Source organism: Ceratocystis lukuohia, assembly GCF_044167205.1.
Source record: "Ceratocystis lukuohia strain C4212 chromosome Unknown Supercontig9_pilon, whole genome shotgun sequence".
In the NCBI taxonomy this organism is placed as follows: domain Eukaryota; kingdom Fungi; phylum Ascomycota; class Sordariomycetes; order Microascales; family Ceratocystidaceae; genus Ceratocystis; species Ceratocystis lukuohia.
The window spans coordinates 175,867-202,025 of NW_027263528.1; positions in this window are offsets into that span (position 1 = coordinate 175,867).

The window sequence follows — 26,159 nt, forward strand, 5'->3', positions numbered from 1 at the left end:
AGATAGAGTAGAACAGTGCTGTAATCTCCCTAGATAGCAGTATTATAGAACTCCATCTCCCTAATGCAATCTATAAGGTTCACCCTATCTCCTAGTATAATAAAGTATAATGACCTAAGGCACTTATAGGAGCTATTATAGCTGCCTAAATACTAAGAGATAAATATAGAGTATATAAAGGTAAGGAACCTGTTATTTTCATAGCTACCATTATAGATATTGAGAAAGCCCTATAAGTCAAGAGTAAGACAGACCTAAAGACAAAAGTGCTAAAAATATACTAGGAACATTTAGGAGTCTTTAAGGATAAATAAGATGAAGAAATCCCCTACTACCTAGGGATAGACTTGGAAATCCACCTAGAGAAAGATGAGAATAGCAAAGAAAAGTGAGCTCCCTAGGGCCCCCTCTATAGTATATCATAGGACAAACTATTAGTCCTGAGAAAAGCCTTACTAGAACACCTAGATAAAGGGTATATACAAGCTAGTCAATCAGCTACTATAGCACTAGTCATATTCACTAAGAAACCTAGAGGGGGTCAATAGTTTTATATAGACTATTATAGTTTGAATATAATCACTATTAAGGATAGATACCCTCTCCCCCTTATACATGAAACTCTCTACTAAGTAGCTAAGGTATAATGACTGACTAAACTAGATATATATATAGCTTTCTATTAGATCATAGTGAAAGAAGGTGATGAATAGAAAATAGTATTTAATATATACTATAGTCTCTATAAGTAGAAGGTGATGCCCTTTAAGCTTTCAAATGGATTAGCTGTCTTCTAACACTATATCAACTAGGTACTAAGGAATTATCTTAATAATTTCTATTTAGCTTATATAGATGATATTTTGATCTATATAAATAGGATAAAGTAGGAGCACTAAGAGTATATCTAAAAGGTACTTATAGAACTAGAGAAAGCTAGGCTTTAACTAGATATAGATAAGTATGAATTTAAGGTCAAGAAAATAAAGTACTTAGGGTTTATCATTGAAGTAGGAAAGGGTATTAGTATAGACCTTAGAAAAGTCAAAGTAATCTCTACCTAGGAAGCCCTAAAGATAGTCAAAGGAGTCTAATCCTTCCTAGGATTTATAAACTTTTACTAGACTTTCATTAAAAACTTCACAGAGCTTACTACCCCCTTAGTAGAGTTAATAGGAAAGAATAAGCCATTTGTCTAGGGGGAATACTAAGAATAAGCCTTCTAGATAATAAAAGACTACTTTTGCTATAGAGGCTTATTAGTAGGATAGGACCTAGACCTAGATATAGACATAATAGTAGTAGAAAGCAATGCTTCTGGCTTTAGTATTAGAGGACACCTCTTATAGAATAGACTACTAGTTACTTTCTTCTCTAGGAAAATGAATGATTCTAAATGAAATTACCCTATCTATAACAAAGAACTACTAGGAGTAATAGGCTACTTCAAGGAATAGTATCTAATGCTCTAAGGCCTAGTAGGCTTTAACCTTATTATAGATCATAAGAACTTGGAATATTTCACTAAAAAACAGTTACTTAATGAAAGACAAGTGAGATAGTCTGAATTCCTATAATCCTTACCCCCCTTCAAGGTCATACACTACCTAGGACACCTCAACTAAGCTGCTGACACACTGTCCAGGAGAGAACAGGATGAACTAGAGGATCTAAGAGAAGGGTGAGAACTCCAGCTATAGAAGCCCTTTTAAGTCAATTATCTCTATACAATACCTACCTAAACCCTAAGCAACCTATTTGAGAAAGTAGACCTCTAGAATTTATAGGAAAAGGCTATGAAGGAAGACATAGAAATAGAAGCTATTTAGAATACCCTTTGAAATCAAGACTCCACTAAGATGCCTAATGACATATGAGGACAACTAGGGGACTTTAGTGAGAAAGATAGCTATCTATTCTATAGAGACAGGCTATAGATACTAAACTCTAAACCCTTGAGAACTAGACTTTTATAGGAGGCCTATAATAGTTAAATAATAGGCCACCTAGGATAGGATAGTATAATTGAGATCCTATATCAGTAATTTTATTAGCTAGGTCTAAACTCAGATACTAGGTAGTTTATATGCAATTATAATATTTATAGAAAAGGAAAAGTCTAGAGATAGAAGAAATAAGGCATCCTCTAACCCCTCCCTATCCTAGACTAATAATAGAAATAAGTCTTAATAGACTTTATAGGCCCTCTCCTAAAGTATAAGGACATAGGTAATAAACACATTATAGTTATTACTAATAGGCTTATAGGAAGTATTATTCTATATACCCTACTAAATATCTAGATAGACACTGTCATTACCTATTTTAGTGAATATCATTATAGTCACTATAGCCTCCCTAATTCTATTATCTTAGATAGAGGCCCTTAATTCACAAGTAGTTTCTAGAGACACCTATACAAACTACTAGGGGTAGAATAGAAGCTGATAATAGCCTACTATCCATAGTCAAATAGGGGTATAGAAGGGGTAAACCAGGAGATCCAGGCCTATTTATAGGTATTTATCAACTTTATACAGTTAGACTAGGACAAGCTACTCCTATTAGCTATACTAGCTATCAATAACTAACTATTAGCACTATGAGTAAACATCAGCCCCTTCTTTATAAGTCATAGATACTATATAGACCTAATCCAAGTGACTATTCTAGAAGTAGAGTATAGTATAGAAGGTTCAAACTATAGATGTATAGAAGTATTAGTAGAGTATATAGTAGATATAAATAATATGATAGCTAGTGCCCTAGTAGTAGCTCAATAATACCTAGAAGACTGACCTCAATATCCTATAGAGCTATACTAAATTAGAGATCAAGTCTAGCTCACTATAAGGAACCTCTAGATGATAAGAATATCCTATAAGCTAGACTAGCTATACTGAAAGTTCATAGTCATAGGGATACTAACACCTTTGACAGTAGAACTAGATGTCCCTAAAGGAATATATAATGTGTTCTATATAGACTATATAGAAAAAGCTATAAAAGACCTACTTCCTAGTCAGTAATAAGCTCTAGAGGAACCTCTAGGCATAGTAAATGAAGATAGAGAGGAAGAATAGGCAGTGGAAGACATAGTGTAGGCCTGAGGCAAAGGAAGTAATAGAAAAGCCTTAGTAAAATAGCTAGGTTAGGATGATCTAATATAGGTACCCCTAGACAATATCAAAGACACCTAAGTATTAGACTACTAGGAAGCAAGATAGGGCCTGATCTCAGAGAACAATAGACCTCCTATGACAAGAGGACATTGTCCTAAGAAAGGAGGGGGGTAATGTTATAGGCTAGGCATCTATGAGAAGGGTGAGCAAGGGTATAGGAAAGGATCATATAAAAAGGAGACATGTCCTTGGCAAATCATCACAGTACTTAAAAGGAGGAATACTTTAGCTTTTAGATCTTTTCTTCTTTCCCTTCCTTCTTTAGTTTCTTTAAGAATAAATCACTTTAAGGTATAGGCACTTGAGACATCATTGTCTAGCACTGGCAACAAGGTGGGCTTAACTAGCCTGACTAGTCTAAAATCACATATCTCAATGTAGTGTTTAACCTAACCTTAAAGGCTCTCATGTCCTTCATTAACATTGAGGGTATGACATTTGCTCAATACTGTGAGACTGCTATACAATGCTCCCTGAACCCTGAAGGGCTCTAGGTCATGGCCTGAAGCTTGACTACAGCACTACTAGCAGTGCCTAGAGGTGAGCCTATAGATTAGTCCTATACATACACAAGTAATACACCTAGGGCCAAGCACTAATGACCCACCTATGACATGAAAGGTGTCCCCTATACCATAGATCAGGAGTTATAGGGAGGGTATGTGAAGTAGGTGATAAAGGAAGAGTTCACTATATACTGAGCAGCTAGAGTCTGCCTATAGTACATAAGACTAGGGTGTAGTACCTCCTAGTGCCCCCTTAAGCCTACTATTAATCCAGCTACCCATCAGGCAGTTAATATCTAGGCCACATAAATAGTGATACTATATAGTACATAGCTAGCTAGCCTTCTAAGGGAAGATACTAATAAGGAGGACAATATAGAATTAGAAAACTGAAGTATATAATAGAAAATCACCTGTCACACAAGGTAGTAGAAAAGGAATAGGTATAGTTCTAGGAAGAGAAAATAATAGGTTGGACTTTCTAGACTAGTGTAGTGATCAACTAATAACATGCTCTTACTGCTTTAATAGACAATAGTTGTAACTTGTTTACTATAATTAATAAAGAAACTACTACCCTTCTAAAACTCATACATATTGAAATAAAACCCTACCCCCTATAATCTATGAATAACTAGTTGGTGTTGAAAGCTATTATTCAACTTGACCTAGATATGAGTGGTTCTTATACCTACTGAGCCTTTGTGTATGTAGTCCCTAGCTAAGCTGAGAAGCTCATCCTAGGCACTCCTTGGATCAAGTAATAGAACACTATAATCTCCCCTGATAGTAGTGTAATAGAACTATATCACCCTAATACTCTTTATAAGGTCTACCCTATTGCCTAGTATAATGTTGCCAGTGCTAGCTATTGATGTCTCAAGAAGTATACCTTAAAGTGTTTTATTGTTAAATAAACTAATGAGAAAAGAGAAAGAAGAGAAACAAGTAAAAACTAGAGTGTTCCCCCTCTTTAAGTATTGTGAGGATTTGCCAAGGACACATCTCCCCTTTATATGATCCTTTCCTATACCCTTGCTCAACCTTCTCATAGGCACCTAGCCTATAACATTACCCCCCTCCTTTCTTAGGATGATATCCTCTAGTTATAGGTGGTCTATTGTTTTCTGAGATCAGGCCTTATTTAGCTTCCTAGTGGTCTAAAGCTTTAGTGTCTTTGATGTTATCTAGGGGTACCTATGTTGGGTTGTCCTAACCTAACCACTTTATAAAGGCTTTTCTAGTACTTCCTTTTCCTTAGGCTTACATTATGTCCTCTACTATCTATTCTTCCTCTCTATCTTCATTCACTATGCCTAGGGGTTCCTCTAGCACTTATTACTGACTAGGAAATAGGTCTTTTATAGCTTTTTCTATATAGTCTATATTGAAAATATTATATATTTCCTTAGGGATATCTAGTTTCACTGTCAGGGGAGTTAGTATTCCTATGACTATGAACTTATAGTATAACTAGTCTAGCTTATAGGATATTCTTATTATCTAGAGGTTCCTCATAGTGAGCTAGACTTAATCCCTAATTTAGTATAGCTCTATAGGGCATTGAGGTTAGTCTTCTAGGCATTATTGAGCTACTACTAGGGCACTAGCTATCAGGTCATTTATATCTGCTATATACTCAACTAATACTTCTGCCTATCTATAATTTGAGCCTTCTACACTATACTCTCCTTCTGGAATAGCTACTTGGACTAAGTCTATATAGTACCTATAGCTTGTAAAGAAGGGGCTGATATTTAGTTATAGTGCTAATAGCTAGTTATTAATAGCTAGTATAGCTAATAGGAGTAGCTTATCCTAGTCTAACTATGTAAAGTTGATAAATACTTGTAAATAAGCCTGGATTCCCTGGTTTACCCTCTCTATACCCTTGTTTGACTATGGATAGTAGGCTATTATCAGTTTCTACTCAATCCCTAGTAGTTTACATAGGTGTCTCTAAAAACTACTTGTGAATTAAGGTCCTCTGTCTGAGATAATGGAATTAGGGAGGCTATAGTAGCTATAGTGATATTCACTGAAGTGAGTAATGACTATGTCTATCTAGATATTTAGTAGGGCTTATAGAGTAATACTTCCTATGAGCCTATTAGTAATGACTATAATATATTTATTACCTGTGTTATCATACTTTAGGAGGGGACCTATAAAGTCTATTAAGACCTGTTTCTATTATTAGTCAGGGATAGGGAGGGGTTAGAGGATGCCTTACTTCTTCTGTCTCTAGACTTTTCCTTTACTATAGATATTATAGTTATATATAAACTACCTAGCATCTGAATTTAAGCCTAGCTAATAAAATTACTAGTGTAGGATCTCAATTATACTATCTCATCCTAGGTGGCCTATCACTTAGCTATCATAGGCTTTCTGTAAAAGTCTAGTTCTCAGGGGTTTAGAGTTTAGTATCTATAACCTGTTTCTATAGAATAGATAGCTATCTTTCTCAGTAAAGTCTCCTAGTTATCTATATATATCTTTAGGTATTTTAGTAGAGTCTTGATTTCAGAGGGTATTCTAAATAGCTTCTATATCCTTATCTTCTTTCATAGCTTTTTCCTATAGGTTCTAGAGGTCTACTTTTTCAAATAGGTTGTTTAGGGCTTGGGTAGGTATTGTATAGAGATAGTTGATATGAAGGGGTTTCTATAGTTGGAGTTCTCACCCTTCTTTCAGATCTTCTAGTTCATCCTGTTCTCTCCTGGAAAGTGTATTAGCTACTTGATTAAGGTGTCCTAGGCAGTGTATAACCTTGAAGGGGGGAAGGGATTATAAGAATTCAGACCATCTCACTTGTCTTTCATTTAGTAACTATTTCTTTACAAAATATTCTAAGTTCTTATAGTCTATAATGAGGTTGAAGCCTATAAGGCCTTAGAGCATTAGATACTATTCTTTGAAATAGCCTATTACTCCTAGTAATTCTTTATTATAGATAGAGTAGTTTTATTTAGTATCATTTATTTTTCTAGAGAAGAAGGCAACTAGTAGTCTATTCTATGAGAGACATCCTCTAATACTAAAGCTAGAAGTATTACTCTCTATAATAGTTATATCTACCTCAAGGTCTAGGTCCTATCCTACTAGTAAACCTCTATAGTAGAAGTAGTCCTTCAGTATCTAGAAGGCTTATTCTTAGTGTTCACTCTAGACAAAGGGCTTATTCTTTCCTATCAACTCTACTAAGGGGGTAGTAAGCTCTGTAAAGTTTTCAATGAAAGTCTAGTAGAAGTTTATAAATCTAAGGAAGGATTAGACTCCTTTTACTATCTTTAGGGCTTCCTAGGTAGTAATTGCTTTGATCTTTCTAAGGTCTATACTAATACCCTTTCCTACTTCTATAATAAACCCTAGGTGCTTTGTTTTCTTAACCTTGAACTCATATTTATCTATATCTAGTTAGAGCCTAGCTTTCTCTAGTTCAGCTAGTACCTTTAGTATATACTCTTAGTGCTCTTGCTTTATCCTATTTTTATAAATTAATATATTATCTATATATACTAAATAGAAGTTATCAAGATAGTTCCTCAGTACCTAGTTGATATAGTATTAGAATACTATAGAGCTATTTGAAAGTCTAAAGGGTATTACCCTCTACTTATAGAGGCTATAGTGTGCTTTAAATACTATTTTCTACTCATCACCTTCTTTCACTCTGATATAGTGGAAAGTAGTATATATATCTAGTTTAGTTAGCTATTATACTTTAGCTACTTGGTAGAGGGTTTTATATATAAGGGGGAGAGGGTATCTATCCTTAATAGTGATTGTATTCAACCTATAATAGTCTATATAAAACTATAGACCCCCTCCTGGTTTCTTAGTATATATAACTAGTGCTATAGTAGCTAATTGACTAGCTCATATATATCCTTTGTCCAGGTATTCTAGTAGGGTCTTTCTCAGGACTAGTAGTTCATCCTATGACATGCTATAGAGGGGGCCCTAGGGAGCTCACTTTTCTTTACTATTCTCATCTTTCTCTAGGCAGATCTCTAAGTTAATTCCTAGGTAGTAGGGGATTTCTTTATCTTACTTATCCTCAAAGACTCCTAAATGTTTCTAGTACATTTATAGAACTTTTGTTTTTAGGTCTGTCTTGCTCTTGACTTATAGGGCTTTCTCAATGTCTATAATAGTAGCTGTAAAAACCACTAGTTCTTCCCCTTTATACACTCTGTGTCTATCTCTCAGTATTTAGGCTACTATAATAGCTCCTATGATTACCTTAGGTTTTTCTACTTTATTATACTAGGAGATAGGGTGAACCTTATAGCTTGTACTAGGGAGATAAAGTTCTATGATACTACTATCTAGGCAGATTACAGCACTATTCTATTTAATCTATAGTATTCCTAGAATTAATTTTTCACTTTAGCCTAGTACTATATATATAAATGCTCTATATGTCTAGGCACTACTGATGTCTAAGTCTAAGTATACCACTATATCTAAGACTGACTCTCTATTTACACCTTTAAGAGCATAGGGTTTTATCTTAATATACTTTAGTTTCAGGAGGGAAATAGTGTTTTCATTGATTATAGCAAAGGAGTTATAGCTATTATCTATTAACACTGTGATTATATATCAGGAGTTTACAATTATACTGGTCTAGAAGGTCTAGCTAGTCATTTTATCTTCAAACTATATCTATTCCTATTCTAATGTCTTGTGTAATAGGTACTTTTCAGCTATATACATTAGTTTTCTACCTTTATACTCAATTCCTCTCTATCCTCTATAATATCTTCTACCTCTAGAGCTTTCCACTATAACTAGACTTAGGTAGAGTTTACCTTTGCCCTAGTATATCTAGACAGGTTAATCACTACTAATAAGGGGTATCTAGAGGTGCTATACCTAGGGCAGGCATAGTGTAAATACACTTTAGCAGCTCTTTAGGCTATAATTTCTTCTACTAATACCTATTTTACCTATTTTCCTTTAAGTTCCTAATTAGTAGGAAACTTCTTTCTAAATGAGTCATAGGTAGGTCATATAGAATGTACTAGATAAGAGTATATCTAGTCTATTGGTTCTCTATTAGCTAGAGTAGGGAGTAGAGGCTAACTGCTCCTAGTGACTATTTTCAGGCCTCTAGGGTTTATTAAACAATACATTGCTAAACTACAGTATTAGTCAAAGGTCAGGCCCTCTATTCCTATTAGTAATATAAGGGTATATAGGTCTAGGTTCATGATATTTATTAGCCAGGTAATCTTTATATCCTTATACTAGACTAGGCCTCTAGCCTATGAGAGGTGACCCTTAAACATAGGGAAGAACTCTTAGAACAAGGTATTGCCTTAGGGGGTTTACAATATAGTTAGGTGATAGTCCTATATAGCTAGGTCCTTGTAGACCTTGTCTAGGTATTCAAACAATTTTACTACCTATAGGTTAGGTTCACTCTAGAGCCTTGTGGTGAACTCATAGCAGCTAGCCTTAGTAGTTCCTTATAGGTAAGAGACAATGTAAATAAGTTACACTAAAGGTATGCCTATAGCTTCCCTATCTATGAGGATCTTATTTACTATATCTAGGCACTAGTCTAGGTACTTTTTACAGTCTCCTTCAAATATATGTAATAGTAGGAGTACTTACTAGGGATGTGGTTGTATGTAGATAATCTAGGGAGGCTAGGGAGCTGGTGGGTTTTCTAGGGTTTTAGTAGGTGGGGCTTGTGAGGTCAGGGCACCTGTTACTATAGGTGTAGCTATCATAGTAGTAGGTAGTCCTTGAAATTAGGACTTGCTTGAATAAAAGGTCAAGTCTTAGGAGCTATCATAGCATAGTTCTATATTATTATTTTCCATAGTATAGGGGGGGTATGAAAGAGGAAAATGATTAAAGAGATAAAAGTGGATGTTAAAACACTATATAATAAGAAAGAGTTTATTTAACAATTGTTGCTAGTGCTAGCTATTGATGTCTCAAGAAGTATACCTTAAAGTGTTTTATTGTTAAATAAACTAATGAGAAAAGAGAAAGAAGAGAAAGAAGTAAAAACTAGAGTGTTCATGTAAGGCTTCACAAGATATAAGAAGATTCAATTGTATAACAGCTCTGTATTTAAGAAGAACTCAATAAGTTCTAAAAGAAACTAAAGGGAGCTATGCTAATAACAGTGGTCAAGTGGTTTATATGTACATTGGGGAAGATGCACTTTGGTAGGGGGACTAGGGGAAGATGTAAGGAAAAGGGGCTAGAGAGAGAAAGGGGGGGTGAGGGCAAGGCCTGAACTATACATGATCTATAGATCATTACAATCAATCCCTTCCCCTCCTTTCAGGCTGCCTAGGGATGGTCAGTGGTCTGCTCATATTCTTCTAGGGCAGCTGTGTCTTCAAGGTACACTAATGGTTCCCAGGTTAGTTCTGTATAACCTGTCTATTTTACTAGCACTTGGTATTATTTCCTGTATTTCTAGTGTTGAAGGATCTTGTCCACTTGGTATTCCCCTGTAACTGTATCATCTGTAGCTTCCTCCTGTGATATCAGGGGTAGCTCAGGATTAGAGGACACTTGGGATGGCAATAGGTCTTCTCTATGCTAGTGGACCAGGTTGACATGGAATACTAGGTGGATGCCAGAGGGGGTGTCAAGTTTGATAGCATAGGATCTAACAAGGCCAATGACTTTATATAGTAGTGCTAACCAGTTGAGTTTCTTTGAGGGGTGTAGGGTATAGACATTCTTGAGTCTCAGGTAGACTCTATCACTGACTTGAAATGATTCTACAACTTATCAGCCTTTATTGGTGTGTCATTCCTATACTTCTTGGGCTAAGGCTATAGATGCCTAGGAGAATGTAGTGGCTTCACAGTGCTTTACTAGCTAGTTGTGTCCTGTCATGGGCAGGCAGGAAGGTTCTATGAGACTAACCCAATAGCTCAAAGACAGGACAGGCAGGACAGGTAGACAGGGACGAGGACAGGCAGGACAGGATGTTCAGGATGGTAATAGATACCAGGACAGAAGACAGGGACAGGAAGTTCAGTATATTCAGGGTAGGAGACAAGGACATTGCTTGGGGAGCAACATTCAGGTAACAGAGGGAGGTTCTATCTAGTCTATATATCTACACAGGTTGTAGTTGACAAGATCTACAGTGGGGTGTGAGGCTGGTAGCAGTGAGTGAGGCTCCAGCATTGAGCAGGATAGCAGTCATGCAGGGAACACTAAAGTAGTGTGGGAACAGTGGTCATGCAGAAACAGTAGTCATGTGGACAACAGTATCATGCTATGATGGACAGTGGTTATGCAAAGGACACTAGTGTGCTGTTACATCATGCAGGAACACTAGCATACTGTAACAGTCATGCAGAAGACACTAGTGTACTGTGACAGTACCCCCCTCTCTATGGCAGAGCTCTGTCAATGCCAAGAGGGTAACCAGGAGGGTTCACCTAGGGGCCAGGCTTGTCAGGGTAATGGCAGTGGTAGTTTTCCACTAGCTGCTTTGCATTCTCCAGGTATTTGGTGGGTTCAGTTATTGGGTCATCATAGCTGGTCCAATGAACAACATATTTCAAGTAGGGGCAGTGTCCACAGCCACAGTGTTCCCAGAAGGAGTCCAAGACTTCTTCAACTTCATACTCAGTTTGTCCAGCCACTTCAACATGAGGTGGAGGTGGATGAACTTGACCAGGGATAGGATCAGAGGTGTCAGTGTATTAGAGCTTGGACACATGAAAAACAGGATGAATCCTCATAGAGGCAGGCAACTCAAGTTTGTAAGTGTATAGGCTTATGATCTTGCAGATGCAGAACAGTCCCAAGTTCTTCTAGTCTAGCTTCTTCTGAGGCCAGGCAGTTTGAATTGTCTAGGCATCAAGCCAGACTTTGTCATCAACTTGGAACTGGTGAGGTGGCTGGCAGTGCTGATTCACCTGCTCTTCATGGAAGTTTTGGGCCATTGCCATTTCAGAATGGGTCAGTTCTATTATCTCTTCTATTCAGGCAGTGAAGGCAGCAGTGTCTCAGGACTGGGTGGAATCAGGCAGGTCAGAGATTGGCTTGAATCCCATCTGGGGTTGGAATCTGTAATTCACAAAGAAAGGGGAAATATTGGTGGTTTCAGAGTAATGCACATTGCCAGAGAACTCAGCTAGTGGCAACTAATCTTCCCAATCATCTTGTAGATATGCTATGTACACACATAGATATTGTTCTAAGACTGAATTCATTCTTTTGGTTTGACCATTGGTTTCTAGGTGGTGGGCAGAGGACAGGGTTGGTTCAATTCTCAAGGACTGAGACAGGCACCTCCAAAATTCAGCAATGAATTGAGGTCCTCAGTCTGAGATGATAGTCAATGGAAGGCCATACAACTTCCAGACATTCTTCAGGTATAGACAGGCAGTGTCTTCAGTGTTACAGTTGCTATGATAAGGAACCAGATGACACATCTTGGTTAGCTGGTCTATAATCACAAGGATAGCATTATAGCCATTGCTCTTGGGCAGGTGGGTGATAAAATCAACAGATATATCATGCCATGCTCTCTTGGGAATTGGCAGCAGGTGAAGCAGGCCTTTCTGGCCATCACAGAAGGGTGTTGTGTGGTGGCAGGTATGGCACTGGTGAACCCAGTGGGTGATGTATCTTGCCATGCCAGGCCAATAGTATTCCTAGGATAGGAGGTCATAAGTCTTGGAATGACCTGGGTGTCCTGAGACAGGAGAGTCATGGTACAGGTGGAGGAGCTCTGCTTTCAGGGCATTGCTTTCAGGAATGTACAAGCAGTCTCATATGTACAAGTAGCCTTCACACTCCAAGCACTTAGCCAGGGTGAGTGTCAGCAGGTGGCTTGTTTCAGGGTTCAGGATTGTGGCCAAGGCAGCACAGGGTACAGGGTCAGAATCATATGCAGTGTAGAAGAGTTCTTGTAGATTCATCAGCAGGATGATCTGATTCAGGTGAGTCTGGTGGCTAGCATCAGGTAGGTTGTGATTCTTCAGGACAGTTTGGCTCTAGTGCAGAAGATGGTCATCACCCTCCTTGGGTAAGTCATCTGACTAGCACATGAGTGAATCAGGCTTCACACCTAGCTTACCCAGGTGGTAAATGATGTGGAAGTTGAATCAGGACAGGAATTCAGACTAATGGGCCTGATAGTGGTTGAGTTGCTTTGTAGACATGAAGTACTCCAGATTTCAGTGGTTAGTGATAACCTTCACAGGTGAAGGGGCACCTTCCAGTTCAGGACACCATTCCTCAAAACAGCAGATGATGGCCAGGAGTTCTTTGTTATAGATTTCATAGTTGCACTCAGCTGCTAAATGCTTCTTAGAGAAGAAGGCAATAGGGTGGAGGCTACCATTGTCATTGTATTAGGACATGACACCAGCTGACACATAATTGGACATATTGGTCTCAAGGATGATGTCCTTATCCTAATTGAAATAGGCCAGGACAGGGGCAGAGGAGAAGTGGTCTTTCAGGGTTTGGAACACTGATTCACAGGTAGAATCCCACACAAAAGGGACATCTTTCTTCATCAAGTGTGTCAATGGGGTGACTAAGCTAGAGAAGTCATGAATGAAGTAGTAGTAAAAGTTACTGAAGCTGAGGAAGGCTTGGGTATCTGTCAGGGATTTCAGGGTAGGCCAATTACACACTGTTGCAACCTTGGCTAGGTCTATTCAAATGCCATCATGGCCAATGATCAAGCCTAGGAACTTGGTTTTAGTGCAGTAGAACTCACACTTAGGAGCCTGGGTGTATAATCCAGTGGTGTAGAGGTGTTTAAGGACTGTACAGATGTGTTCAGTGTGTTCTTCACAGGTACAACTGTAAATCAGGATGTCATCCAAATACACTGTGTAGAACAGGTCAAGATATTCTCTCAGGGAAGAGTTGATGTATTGTTGGAAGGAGGACAGGGCTCCTGTCAGTCCAAATGGCATGACCAGGCTCTCAAAGAGGCTAAAACACATGTAGAAGGCAGTCAGGTATTCTTCTCCTGTAGTCATTCAGAGGTTGTTGAAAGCAGAGATGATATCAATCTTGGAAAAGTAGTGCATTCCATGCAGATTATTCAGAGTTTCCTTGACTAAAGGCAGCAGGTATCAGTCTTTGATGGTCATAGTGTTCAAGGCACAATAATTGACATAGAAATGCAGTCCTCCATCAGCCTTCTTCATGAACAGAATGGGAGAGGCAACATGTGAGGAGCTGGGGTGGATAAAACCTTTCTAGAGATTTTCATCAAGCCATTCACAGAGGGCTTTCAGTTCATCTCAGGACATGGAGTACAGGGGCCTGAAAGGCAGTTTCACACCTTCCACCAGGGGGATATGGTGATCCATGGGTTGGTGTGGTGGTAGTTTTTCCACCTCATGAGGGGAGAAAACATCAGTGAAATCTGACAATTCAGTGGGCAGGGAAAAGGGTTCAGGTTTCCAGGGACTTGCAGAGTCTGGGGAGTCAGGACAGTTCAGGATTTGATTGATTTCTTCCAGTGTCATTACAAACAGTCAACAGGCAGACTGGCAGGAATAGGCAATGGCACCTTCCTTTGAGATCAGGACAATGTTCAAGTTGTGAAGGGCCTGGGGTTGTGGGGGCAAGTTACTGGGTTGATCTTTATGGGGGACATTGTGTAAGGCCTAAAGCTTCTCAGGCTTTCCAGGAACATTGCAGTGGTTTTGGCAGTATTCAATTTTCCAGCTTCTGTTTCTCTTCCATCAAATACTTTGATTCCAAATAGAGAACAGAGGGGGTGGGTCAGAATTCAGTGCAGGGATACCTAGGTGGCATCAATGAAGGCTTTTCCTTCTGTACTACAGTCAGTCAGGGTGTATGTCAGGAAGGAATAGTCTTGAAGAGACAGTTCCACAGGGAGGATCATAAGATCTGACCACTGATTGTATTCTTCCTCAATTGGAAGACCATGTACAGCAGCAGCTGAGATACGAATAATCTGGTTCAGGGTTGTGCCAGGAGGTTCCACCTAGGGGTGGCTTATTCCAGGCGAGCTCCTTTTTTTTGGTCCATCACTGGGGCAGTCTGAGTGGAAGGACAAGAAGGAGTCACAGTGGTGGTGGGAGCAGGAGACCTGGGGCATCATGGCAGTAGAGGAAGGGGACAGTGCAGCTGAGTGGAGCTGTCAGTTATCAGGTTGTGGGCACTGGCCCACTAGGTGGCCCTTTATTCCGCAATGGTAGCATTCACCCCTTTCTCAGCAGGAGGCATGGCATTGATGGGACAGGTCCATGGCATCTGGGTCTGGTGGAGGGGCAGTTGTTCTTTTTCATCAGTGTATGAAAATAAGGAGCAGACATATTCAAACCAAGCACCAGTGTGGTTGGTAACCCCTTCACTGAAGCTCTCAAAGCTATCAGGCATGATCAGGGGTTCCAGGCAGGCAGACATCTCATCAGTGTCTATGGGTGGAAGCAATGTAATGTCACAGGTAGGCAGGAAGGTTCTATGAGACTAACCCAATAGCTCAAAGACAGGACAGGCAGGACAGGTAGACAGGGATGAGGACAGGCAGGACAGGATGTTCAGGATGGTAACAGATACCAGGACAGAAGACAGGGACAGGAAGTTCAGTATATTCAGGGTAGGAGACGAGGACATTGCTTAGGGAGCAACATTCAGGTAACAGAGGGAGGTTCTATCTAGTCTATATATCTACACAGGTTGTAGTTGACAAGATCTATAGTGGGGTGTGAGGCTGGTAGCGGTGAGCGAGGCTCCAGCATTGAGCAGGACAGCAGTCATGCAGGGAACGCTAAAGTAGTGTGGGAACAGTGGTCATGCAGAAACAGTGGTCATGTGGACGACAGTATCATGCTATGACAGACAGTGGTTATGCAAAGGACACTAGCGTGCTGTTACATCATGCAGGAACACTAGCGTACTGTAACGGTCATGCAGAAGACGCTAGCGTACCGTGACATGTCCTGCTGTGGCTAGGGAAATACTTGAGCTAGTGGGGTGTGGAGCATTAGCTTCAATAGGGTCTATGTAGTAGCTATGGCAGAAGAAAAAAGGGCTAATGCCTGTGGATGCTAAAACCTGGTTGTTCAAGGCAATCTGTGCTTAGGGCAGTAGGGAAGCCTAGTCATCTTGTAGGTAGGCCATGAATGTCCAGAGGTATGTCTCTATTTCCTGGTTCAAGTGTTCCTGTGCTCTATCAGTCTCTAGGTAGAAGGCTGTGGACAAATGACAGGTGATTCCAAGTTAGTAGTATACTTCAGCCTAGAAGAGGCTGACAAATTACAGACCTTAGTCAGAGGTGATCACATATAGGGTTCTATAGTGAGTGAATATATAGACTAAGAAGGCTTCAGCTATATTACAAGCAGTTGAAGACTTCAGGGGTATGAGGACTTTAGACTTTGACAGCTAGTCAGTGATACCTATAATGACAGTGTGCCTATTAGAGGGTGGAAGGTCAATGATGAAATCAACTGCAATTTCTTACCAAGTCTGTTCTGGGATCAGGAGGGGTTTCAAGAGGCTACACTTCTGTTCCTACTATATCTTGCTCTATCCACAAGTGTCATAGTTTCTCACAAAGCACTGTATATCTTCTATTAACCTAGGCTAGGTGTAGGAGTGGCTTATGAGGTCTTATGTGATAGTAGTGCTAGGGTGGCCTATCAGACTTAAATCATAGGTAGCTTGAATTATCATTGTACAAAGTGGCTCATAGGCTAGGATCTACAGGCACTCCCACTATAATAGGTGTGTTTCCAAGTCAAGGGAGTATTCACTGATTTACTAAGACAGGCCCTAGTCATTAGGGAATATACATGCTTTTTCTTATACTGCTGAGCAGGCTTACTAGTATCTCTCATTGTGTCATAGTACAGTGTCCTATAGGTTATAGAGTTCTAGGTTAGTGAATAGAGATGGAAGAACTAGGTAGGGAGTGACTTCCAAGCCTTCTAGATCTTTGTCAGGGTTTTTAGCCTATATTACTATAGTAATGATAAAGTTCTTACTATAGGGACATAGCATCTGGTGAACTCTGGATTATAGTCTATTATTAGACAGGTTGTATAGGAGGTCTTAGTCATATCAGGACAGGGCATCAGAGGTGACTTGTGTCATTCCAGGTCTATATATTAGTGTGAAGTCAAATTCAGATAATTCATGAGACTAGTAGTATTAATGTTCTGAGAGGGTCTGACAGGTTTAGAAGTAGACAAGGTTGTAGTGGTCAGTGTGTACTTGGAATGTAATGCCAGCTAAGAAAGGGTACTAATATTTCAAGTAGGAAAAGATTACTAACATTTCCTTATCATAGATAGGATAGTTGACCTCAGCTGGGGTGAGTTTCCATGAGAAGTATATAATAGGCTACTAAAGGGAATCCAGGCCTTATTGTCTCAATGAGGCTCCCATTACCTATCCAGAGGAATCCACTTCAATAATAGTAGGGTGATCAGGATCATAGGTAGCTAGGATAGGTATAGAGATGAGGGCCTAGCAGAGCCTATCAAAAGCTTCTTACTAGTCTAGGCCCTAAACAAACAGTTAGTCTTTCTTAGTCAGTGTAGTCAGTGGTATCACTAGAGTCAAGTAGTTCTTGACAAAGCAGTAGTAGAAGTTTGCAAAGCCTAAGAAGCTATAGAGGCTATGTATAGAGGTTAGGGCTTCCTCTTCTCAAATTACATAGGTCTTTTCAGGGTCAGTATAGATTCTAATACTAGGCTCTATAATAAAGCCTAGATACTTGATTAAAGAGGATTTGAAATCACTCTTATCCTAATCTAGTTAGAGGCCTACATTATCCAGGGCCTTAATGATCTGACAGACAAGCTTGTAGTGGTCTTCTCTAGAGCCTGAAGTATAGATCACTACATTATCTAGGTAGGCTGAGCAGGTAATACCTAGCTACTAGGAGAGGACATAGTTAATAAACCACTGGAAGGAAGCTAGTGCTCCACTTAAGCTGAATAGGGTTACCAGCTATTCAAAGGAGCTAAGGTAGGTATAGAAAACAGTCCATAGTTCATAGCCTTCTTTGACTCAAAGACAGTGGAAAGTAGAGATAATATCAACTTTAGAGACATATTTAGCTGATATAATGTTATAGAGGGTGTTGTAGATGAGTGGCAGTAGGTATCCATCCTTCTCTGTAGTGTTATTCAGGGTATAGTAGTTGATGTAGAAATGAATGCCTCCACTGGGTTTCTTGACAAAGATCACTGGGGCTCCTCCTTCAGCACTACTAGCCTGAATGAAGCTAGAGTTGAGGAGCTCATATAGGGTTTTCCATAGGACTAGTAGCTCCTCTCTACTCATGGAATACAAGGGACATACAGGGGTCAATTCATCTGGCTTTAGTTAGATCTCAGTGTCTAGGCCTGGTCATGATAGTAGTAGAGTAGTAGCCTTCTTTCTGTCAAAAGCACTGATGACTAGGAGTAGCTAGCTAGGGCAAGACATTCAGGGGTCAGTATAGATCTTGGTTTGTAAGGCTTTCTCAATGTCATGGAGGGAGGCTGAAAAGACATAGATACCTTTAGTCTTAGTAACTTAGGCCTAGAGTACCTATATCATACACTAGGTAATAGCTATAGTATCTAGGTCAAGGGGAGTGGTTATAAGGCAGAGTCTAAAGGGTTATTATAAGAGGACTTCATTCTAGGCTAGGTGTATAGAGGCATTATGGTCTATTAGCTAACATTAGCCTAGTATTAGGTCTTCTATCTGGTCAGGGACAATATATGTATAGAGTTTTTCATTATGACCCCTAAGGCCTAGGTTAATCACAGTGATCTAGGTTATTATTAGGGGGTTCAGGTCACTGATGACTTGTTCAACTAGATAGGGTACAATGGGTAGGGTAGTGGCTTTACACCTAAGAGCAGTGCATAGGGAAATAGTAGTAAGATAGAGGCATCTATTGTCAATGAAAGTAGCAGTAAAGATATATTTATTTAGAGTTATATCTATGTAAGTACCTGTTGCTCCTATTTCTTTCTTAGTAATTATCTCCCCTTCAGGCACTAGATAGTGATAGTCATCTAGGCCTAGTAGTTTTCCAGGTGTTTAGTAGGGACTAGGGCATTGTCAGGTTACTAGGCTTCTATAGCCTAGGTCACTACTGGCTGCCCCTGGTTAAGGGGGCAGTTCCACCATATGTGCCCTGGTTTATAGTAGTGGAAACATGAGTTTGTCTACTTTAGGTTCTCCCTCTCCCCTAGGGTTATAGGCTTGAGGGGGACATTGGATAGTTGCCAGTCTATTTTATCTAGTGAGGGAGTGGCCTGGGTCAGGGGTGCTGGAGCAGGTGTCTAGTGGCTAAATCTAGGGAGTGCATTCACCTAGGTCTAGTGCCCTCTCAGCACTTCCAGGTCAGAGGCCAGACTAAAGACCTCAGAGACAAAGGCAGAGTAGGTTTTGGCTTTGATACCTATATAGATAGCCCTGATGAGCTTGTCATTGAGGCATTATTTAAGGCTTGAGATATAAGTGCAGTCACTAACAATTCTAGCCTTAAGGAGTAGGTTCTCAAACTTTAGTATAAATATAGAAAATAGTTCATTGTTTCCCTGACTCAGGTGGTACAGCTCAGCCTCAGTACATTCCTCTACATAGGGATCTAGAAATATAGTGTCTAGTGCTTTGAGAAATTAGGCTATAGTGTAGTTCTTCAACTTGGCTTGTCTATATAGTAGTGATACCTTAGTTTATACTACAGTGGACATCCACATCTATAGGTAGGTGAACTAGTTACTGTCATTCCTAATAGCATCACTATCTTATTCTAGCTTGGCCTCTGCTGTCTAAGACTATACCTAGTATTCTAACCCCTTTCCTAAGAAGAGGTAGATGTCTAGGAGATAGGGCTTGGGGTGTCTAGTAGGTTGTGCCTCCAGGAATACTAGGGCTAAAAAGCCTGTTAGGGCTAAGGCAGCTGGAAGGCTTGTAGAGGCCAGGGGGGTGGCTGGGGCACTAGGTGCCACTGGGGGGGCTGGAGGTGTTGGAGTGGTGAAGGCTTGAGTGATCTATAGCAGGCTAGCTATCATTTGTTACTAGAGGGTTTTGATTTCCTCCTGGAACTGCTGGAGCATGCACTGCTGAGTATGCTCTGACTGCTCAAGTTTCTAGTGCATTTGTTCCTAGGAAGTTTAGGACTGCTTCAGCCTATGGTGCAATTCAAGCAGTGCCTCCTTCATTTCTACAGGTGTTGGAAGCACAGCAGGCTCAGGAGCATGTAAGGGTTGGGCTAGGTTTGAGGGGTCTATGGTAGTGGAGTTTGGAATGGGGACAGGGGACAGAGGACAGAGGACAGAGGACAGAGGACAGAGGACAGAGGACAGAAGACAGAGGACAGAGGACAGAGGACAGAGGACAGAGGACAGAAGACAGAGGACAGAGGACAGAGGACAAAGGACAGAGGACAGAGGACAGAGGACAGAGGACAGAGGACAGAGGACAGAAGACAGAGGACAGAGGACAGAGGACAGAGAAAAAAAAATAAGATTGAGTTCTAATGTAAGGCTTCATGAGATACAAGAAGATTCAATTGTATAACAGCTCTGTATTTAAGAAGAACTCAATAAGTTCTAAAAGAAACTAAAGGGAGCTATACTAACAACAGTAGTCAAGTGGTTTATATGTACATTGGGGAAGATGCACTTTGGTAGGGGGACTAGGGGAAGATGCAAGGAAAAGGGGCTAGAGAGAGAAAGGGGGGGTGAGGGCAAGGCCTGAACCATACATGATCTGTAGATCATTACAGTTCACCCTCTTTAAGTATTATGAGGATTTGCCAAGGACACATCTCCCCTTCACATGATCCTTTCCTGTACCCTTGCTCAACCTTCTCATAGGCACCCAGCCTATAACAATAAGAAGGCTAAGTGGCCTGAAGCTATGATTAGGGCAGTTATAGCTGTGTAGATCATCAAGGACCAGGAGAGAGTATGCCATGGAAGTGAACTAAGGGTGTTCACAGCTATGATAGCTGATATTGAGAAGGCTTTGTATATGAAAAGCTAAATAGACCTGAAGTAAAAAGTTCCCTACTATTACTAGAAGTACCTCAGGGTCTTCAATGAGAAAGAGGACTAAGAAATTCCTCACTATCCTAGTATTGACATAGCTATTAACCTAGAGAAAGGAGACAATAGACATGACAAAAGACCTCTATAGGGACTACTATATAGTATATCAGAGGATGAACTACTAGTTCTCAGGAAAACACTCCTAGAACATCTTGACAAGGGATATATTCAAGTGAGCTAGTCTACTATAGCTTCCCCTGTCCTCTTTATGAAGAAACCTAGGGGAGGGCTATATTTCTATATAGACTACTATAGCCTGAATAATATTATAGTAAAAGATTAGTACCCTATTCCACTCATCTATAAGACCCTATAACAAGTAGCTAAAGCTAAATAGCTGACTAAGTTAGATGTATATACTGTATTCTACAAGATTAGGGTGAGAAAAGGTAATGAGTAGAAGACTACCTTCAATACTCACTATAGTCTATATAAGTGGAATGTCATCCCTTTCAGACTTTCAAATGGCCTAGTAGTATTCTAGTATTATATTAACTAGGTCCTATACTAATTCCTTGATAATTTTTACTCTATATATATAGATAATGTCTTGATCTACATAGATAGGACTAAAGAGAAACACTAAGAATAAGTCTACTAAGTGCTTGTAGAACTGGAAAAAGCTGGCCTCTAACTCAATATAGATAAGTGTGAATTCAAGGTTTAGAAGACTAAGTATCTAGGCTTCATTGTAGAAGTAGACAAGGGCATTAGTATAGACCTAGCTAAGATTGAAGCTATCATGTCCTGGGAAGCCCTGAAAATAGCTAAAGGAGTGAGGTCCTTCTTAGGTTTCACTAACTTCCACTAGGTATTCATTAAGAACTTCACTGAGATCATAGCACTACTAGTAGTACTCATAGGGAAAAGCAAGCCTTTCATCTAGGGATAGGACTAAGAGAATACTTTCTAAGAGCTGAAGAAGTATTTTATCAGTAGAGGCCTACTTATAGGCTAGGACCCTGATTTAGGAGTAGATATAACTATCATTAAGTCAGATACTTTAGGATTCAGTATAGGAGGATACCTCTTGTAAAATAGAATACTAGTAGCTTTCTTTTCCTATAAAATGAATAATACTAAATAGAACTATGCTATCTATAATAAGGAACTCCTTAGGGTAATCTATTGTTTCAAAGAGTGGTATACTATACTATAAGGCCTTATTAGTTTTACCCTTGTGATAGACTATAAGAACCTATAATATTTTACTAAGAAACAGCTACTCAATGAGAGATAGATCAGATAGTTAGAATTCCTATAGACCCTACTACCTTTCAAAGTCATCTACTAACTAGGCCACCTGAATCAAGCAGCTGATACCCTATCCAGGAAAGAATAGGATGAGCTAAAAGACCCTGGTGAAGGGTGAGAATTATAACTATAGAAGTATACATAGGACCTACCCCTTTAAGTAATGCTAGCCTAAAGGCAGACTAGCCTCTTCAAGAACTATAAACTCTTAGACCTATAGGAGGAAGGAGTAGTAAAAGATAAAAAAATAGAAGCTATCTAGTCTATAATGAGAAATCAAGATACTACTAAACTCCTAAAGAGTATCTAAGGTCAATTAGGAGACTTCACTGAAAAAGATAGACATTTATTTTACTATGATCAGCTATATGTACTGAATTCTAAGCTACTCTAAACTAAACTTCTATAGGAAGCCTATGACAGTAGAGTGACTAGCTACCCAGGGAGGGATAGAACTATAGAGATCCTCTACTAGCAGTTTTACTAGCCAGGCCTGAACTCAGATGTTAGACAATTTCTATATAACTGTGATATTTATAGAAGGGGAAAAGTATAGAGGCAAAAGAAATAAGGCATCCGGTTTTGACTCCACCAGAGGTTCTTTGTATATAGGAGGCAGCCTAGTTTCACCTTACTATCTAGGTATATGAATAAGTAAGCAATTTGACTTAGGGGGTTACCTAGGGCATTCCCATCTATACTCAACTTATTCTCTATATAAAACCACTAATAACATGTATTTTGACTAGTCTCCCTTAAAATAATTCAGTGGAGGGAGAACTTGTCATAGTTAGTCCTATAGAACTATTATATATACTATTAGGGGTGCTGGCAGGGGAGTAGTATTAGCAGGCCTTACTTGTATAGTAGGCAGAGCTGGCATTAGGGGTAGTTGTATTACTTCACTTATATCTATAGGGTCTATGATTCTAAAAGGTAGTCAAAGAAAACTAGTTTTTTTTTTTTTTTTTTAAAAAAAGGGGGGGGGCATATAGATAGGCAGCTAAAAAAAAAGGTATTGAAGATATTTTTTAGGGGGCACACAGAAAGGGTAGCAAATGTTTAGTCAGGAGTCATAAGTAAAAGAAAATGATAAATGAGATTTTTCTAAATTATTACTAGTGCTTGACATTAATTACTCAATGAAAATACCATAAAGCATTTTATTTAGAAAAATCTGAAGAAAGAAAGAAAGAAGGAGAAAACTAAAACTAAGTGCCTATTATCCTATTTGTATTTCTTACTTCCCTCTAGCAGAGTTTTCTCTATACCATTTGTCATCCATGGTTGCCAGTTGTCTATGCACTCCTTGCTCTGTGATCCATATCAACTGTAGGCACATAGCCTATAACATTTGAGGTGTTGTCTGATCACAAGAACCTCTTGCACTTCATGAAGCTCTAATACCTGTCAGAACACCAAGCTCATTGGTACCTAACTTTGAGTGAATATAATTGTTTTATCACCCACTGGCCAGGCAAGCTTTCTCCACTCTGTGATGCCCTGTCACAGTGTGACCTACCTGAAGGCCTAGACAATGATCAATTTGAGGAATGAAAGCAACAGCTGCTGCAGCACCAAGGGAATAGGTTAGAAGGCATACTAAAAGTGAGGCAGACTGACAGCCAACTACCAGTCCCAAGTGAGTTCACACCCCTAGAATCACTGCCAGAGAAAATCAAGAACATCTGGTCTAATGCTATAGAGCAGGACAGTGATCTAGAACAAATCAGAGCCTACCTGATAGCAAAAGATAAGCAGTGGCCAGAAGATCTTAGACATAGGATATATGTGGGCATTAGTGATTACTCCCTGGATGACAAGACCTGAGTGCTGTACTAAGGCTGATTTTGGGTCCCTGACTCAGAACCTTTGAGAATATCATTGATATAAGACATTCATGACTCACCTACCCTCATTCACCCTAGAAAGAATGTGCTGCAAGCAGAGTTGGCTCACTTGCTTTTCTAGCTAAACTTTATTATAGATATACAATAGTTCTTGAGAAACTGTCAAGTGTATAGAAGCACAAATACTTAGCACACCAGCAAAGAAGGGTTATTGAAGCCTCTGCCTATCCTAGATCAGCTATAGCAAGACATTACAATTGATTTCATTAGCCTACTGCTAACTGCTAAAAAGGGTCAAGAAGAGTTCACTCATATACTCATAGTTGTTGACTATATGTCAAAAGGTGTACTCCTAATGCCAATGAATACACTAGACATAGAGAACATAGCTAATGTCTTCTTATATAACTACTACAGACACTATAGGCTACTAAGATCTATACTTTCAGACTAAGAATTCATCAATATAGCTTAGAAAATGATTTATACTGAACTTGGAGTGGAGAGGAGGTCAACAACAGTATACCACCCAGTAACTAATAGAGCTATCAAGAGGATAAATGCTGAGGTCAAATCTAAGCTCACTAAACTTAGTCCCTAAGGTCTACACTAGTTGAAAGCTTTACTAATAGTTGAATTTACACTCAATGCAATACTAAGCAGTACTATACAAGTTTCTCTATTCTTCTTAAGCTATAGCTACTATCCAAAGACAATTGACTTAGAACCTCCCTAGACACTACTACCAAACCCTGATAGCCCTCTTGGTCAAGCAAAATGGGTTTTGGACAAGTTGAGGAGTGCTTGAGATTAGGCCAAGACAAACCTCACCATAGCTAGAGCTACTATGGAAGAAATGACAAATGAGAAATGAAGTGTCACAGGCAGGCAGGAAGGTTCTATGAGACTAACCCAATAGCTCAAAGATGGGACAGGCAGGACAGGTAGACAGGGATGAGGACAGGCAGGACAGGATGTTCAGGATGGTAACAGATACCAGGACAGAAGACAGGGACAGGAAGTTCAGTATATTCAGGGTAGGAGATGAGGACATTGCTTGGGGAGCAACATTCAGGTAATAGAGGGAGGTTCTATCTAGTCTATATATCTACACAGGTTGTAGTTAACAAGATCTACAGTGGGGTGTGAGGCTGGTAGCAGTGAGTGAGGCTCTAGTATTGAGCAGGACAGTAGTTATATAGGGAATGCTAAAGTAGTGTAGGAATAGTGGTCATACAGAAATGGTGGTCATATAGACAATAGTATCATACTATGACAGACAGTGGTTATGCAAAGGACACTAGTGTGCTATTACATCATGCAGGAACACTAGTATACTATAATAGTCATGTAGAAGACACTAGTGTACCATGATAGTACCCCCCTCTCTACAGCAGAGCTCCATTGATACCAAGAGGGTAACCAGGAGGGTTCACCTAGGGGCCAGGCTTGTCAGGGTAATAGCAGTAGTAGTTTTCTACTAGCTACTTTACATTCTCCAGGTATTCAGTAGGTTCAGTTATTAGGTCATTATAGCTAGTCTAATAAACAATATATTTCAAGTAGGGGTGGTGTCTATAGCTATAGCATTCCTAGAAGGAGTCCAAGACTTCTTCAACTTTATACTCAGTTTGTCCAGCCACTTCAATGTGAGGTAGAGGTAGATGAACTTGACTAGGGATAGGATCAGAGGTATTAGTATATCAGAGCTTAGACATATGAAAAACAGGATGAATCCTCATAGAGGCAGGCAACTCAAGTTTATAAGTATATAGGCTTATGATCTTATAGATGTAGAATAGTCCTAAGTTCTTCTAGTCTAGCTTCTTCTGAGGCTAGGTGGTTTGAATCATCTAGGCATTAAGCTAGACTTTATCATCAACTTAGAACTGGTGAGGTGGCTGGCAGTGCTGATTCACCTGCTCTTCATAGAAGTTTTGGGCTATTACTATTTCAGAATGGGTTAGTTCTATTATCTCTTCTATTCAGGTAGTGAAGGCAGTAGTATCTTAGGACTAGGCAGAATTGGGTAGGTCAGAGATTGGCTTGAATCCTATCTGGGGTTAGAATCTGTAATTCACAAAGAAAGGGGAAATATTAGTGGTTTCAGAGTAATGTGTATTGCTAGAGAACTTGGCTAGTGGCAACTAATCTTCCTAATCATCTTATAGATATGCTATATATACATATAGATATTATTCTAAGACTAAATTCATTCTTTCAGTTTGACCATTAGTTTCTAGGTAGTGGGCAGAGGACAGGGTTGGTTTAATTCTCAAGGACTAAGACAGGCACCTCTAAAAT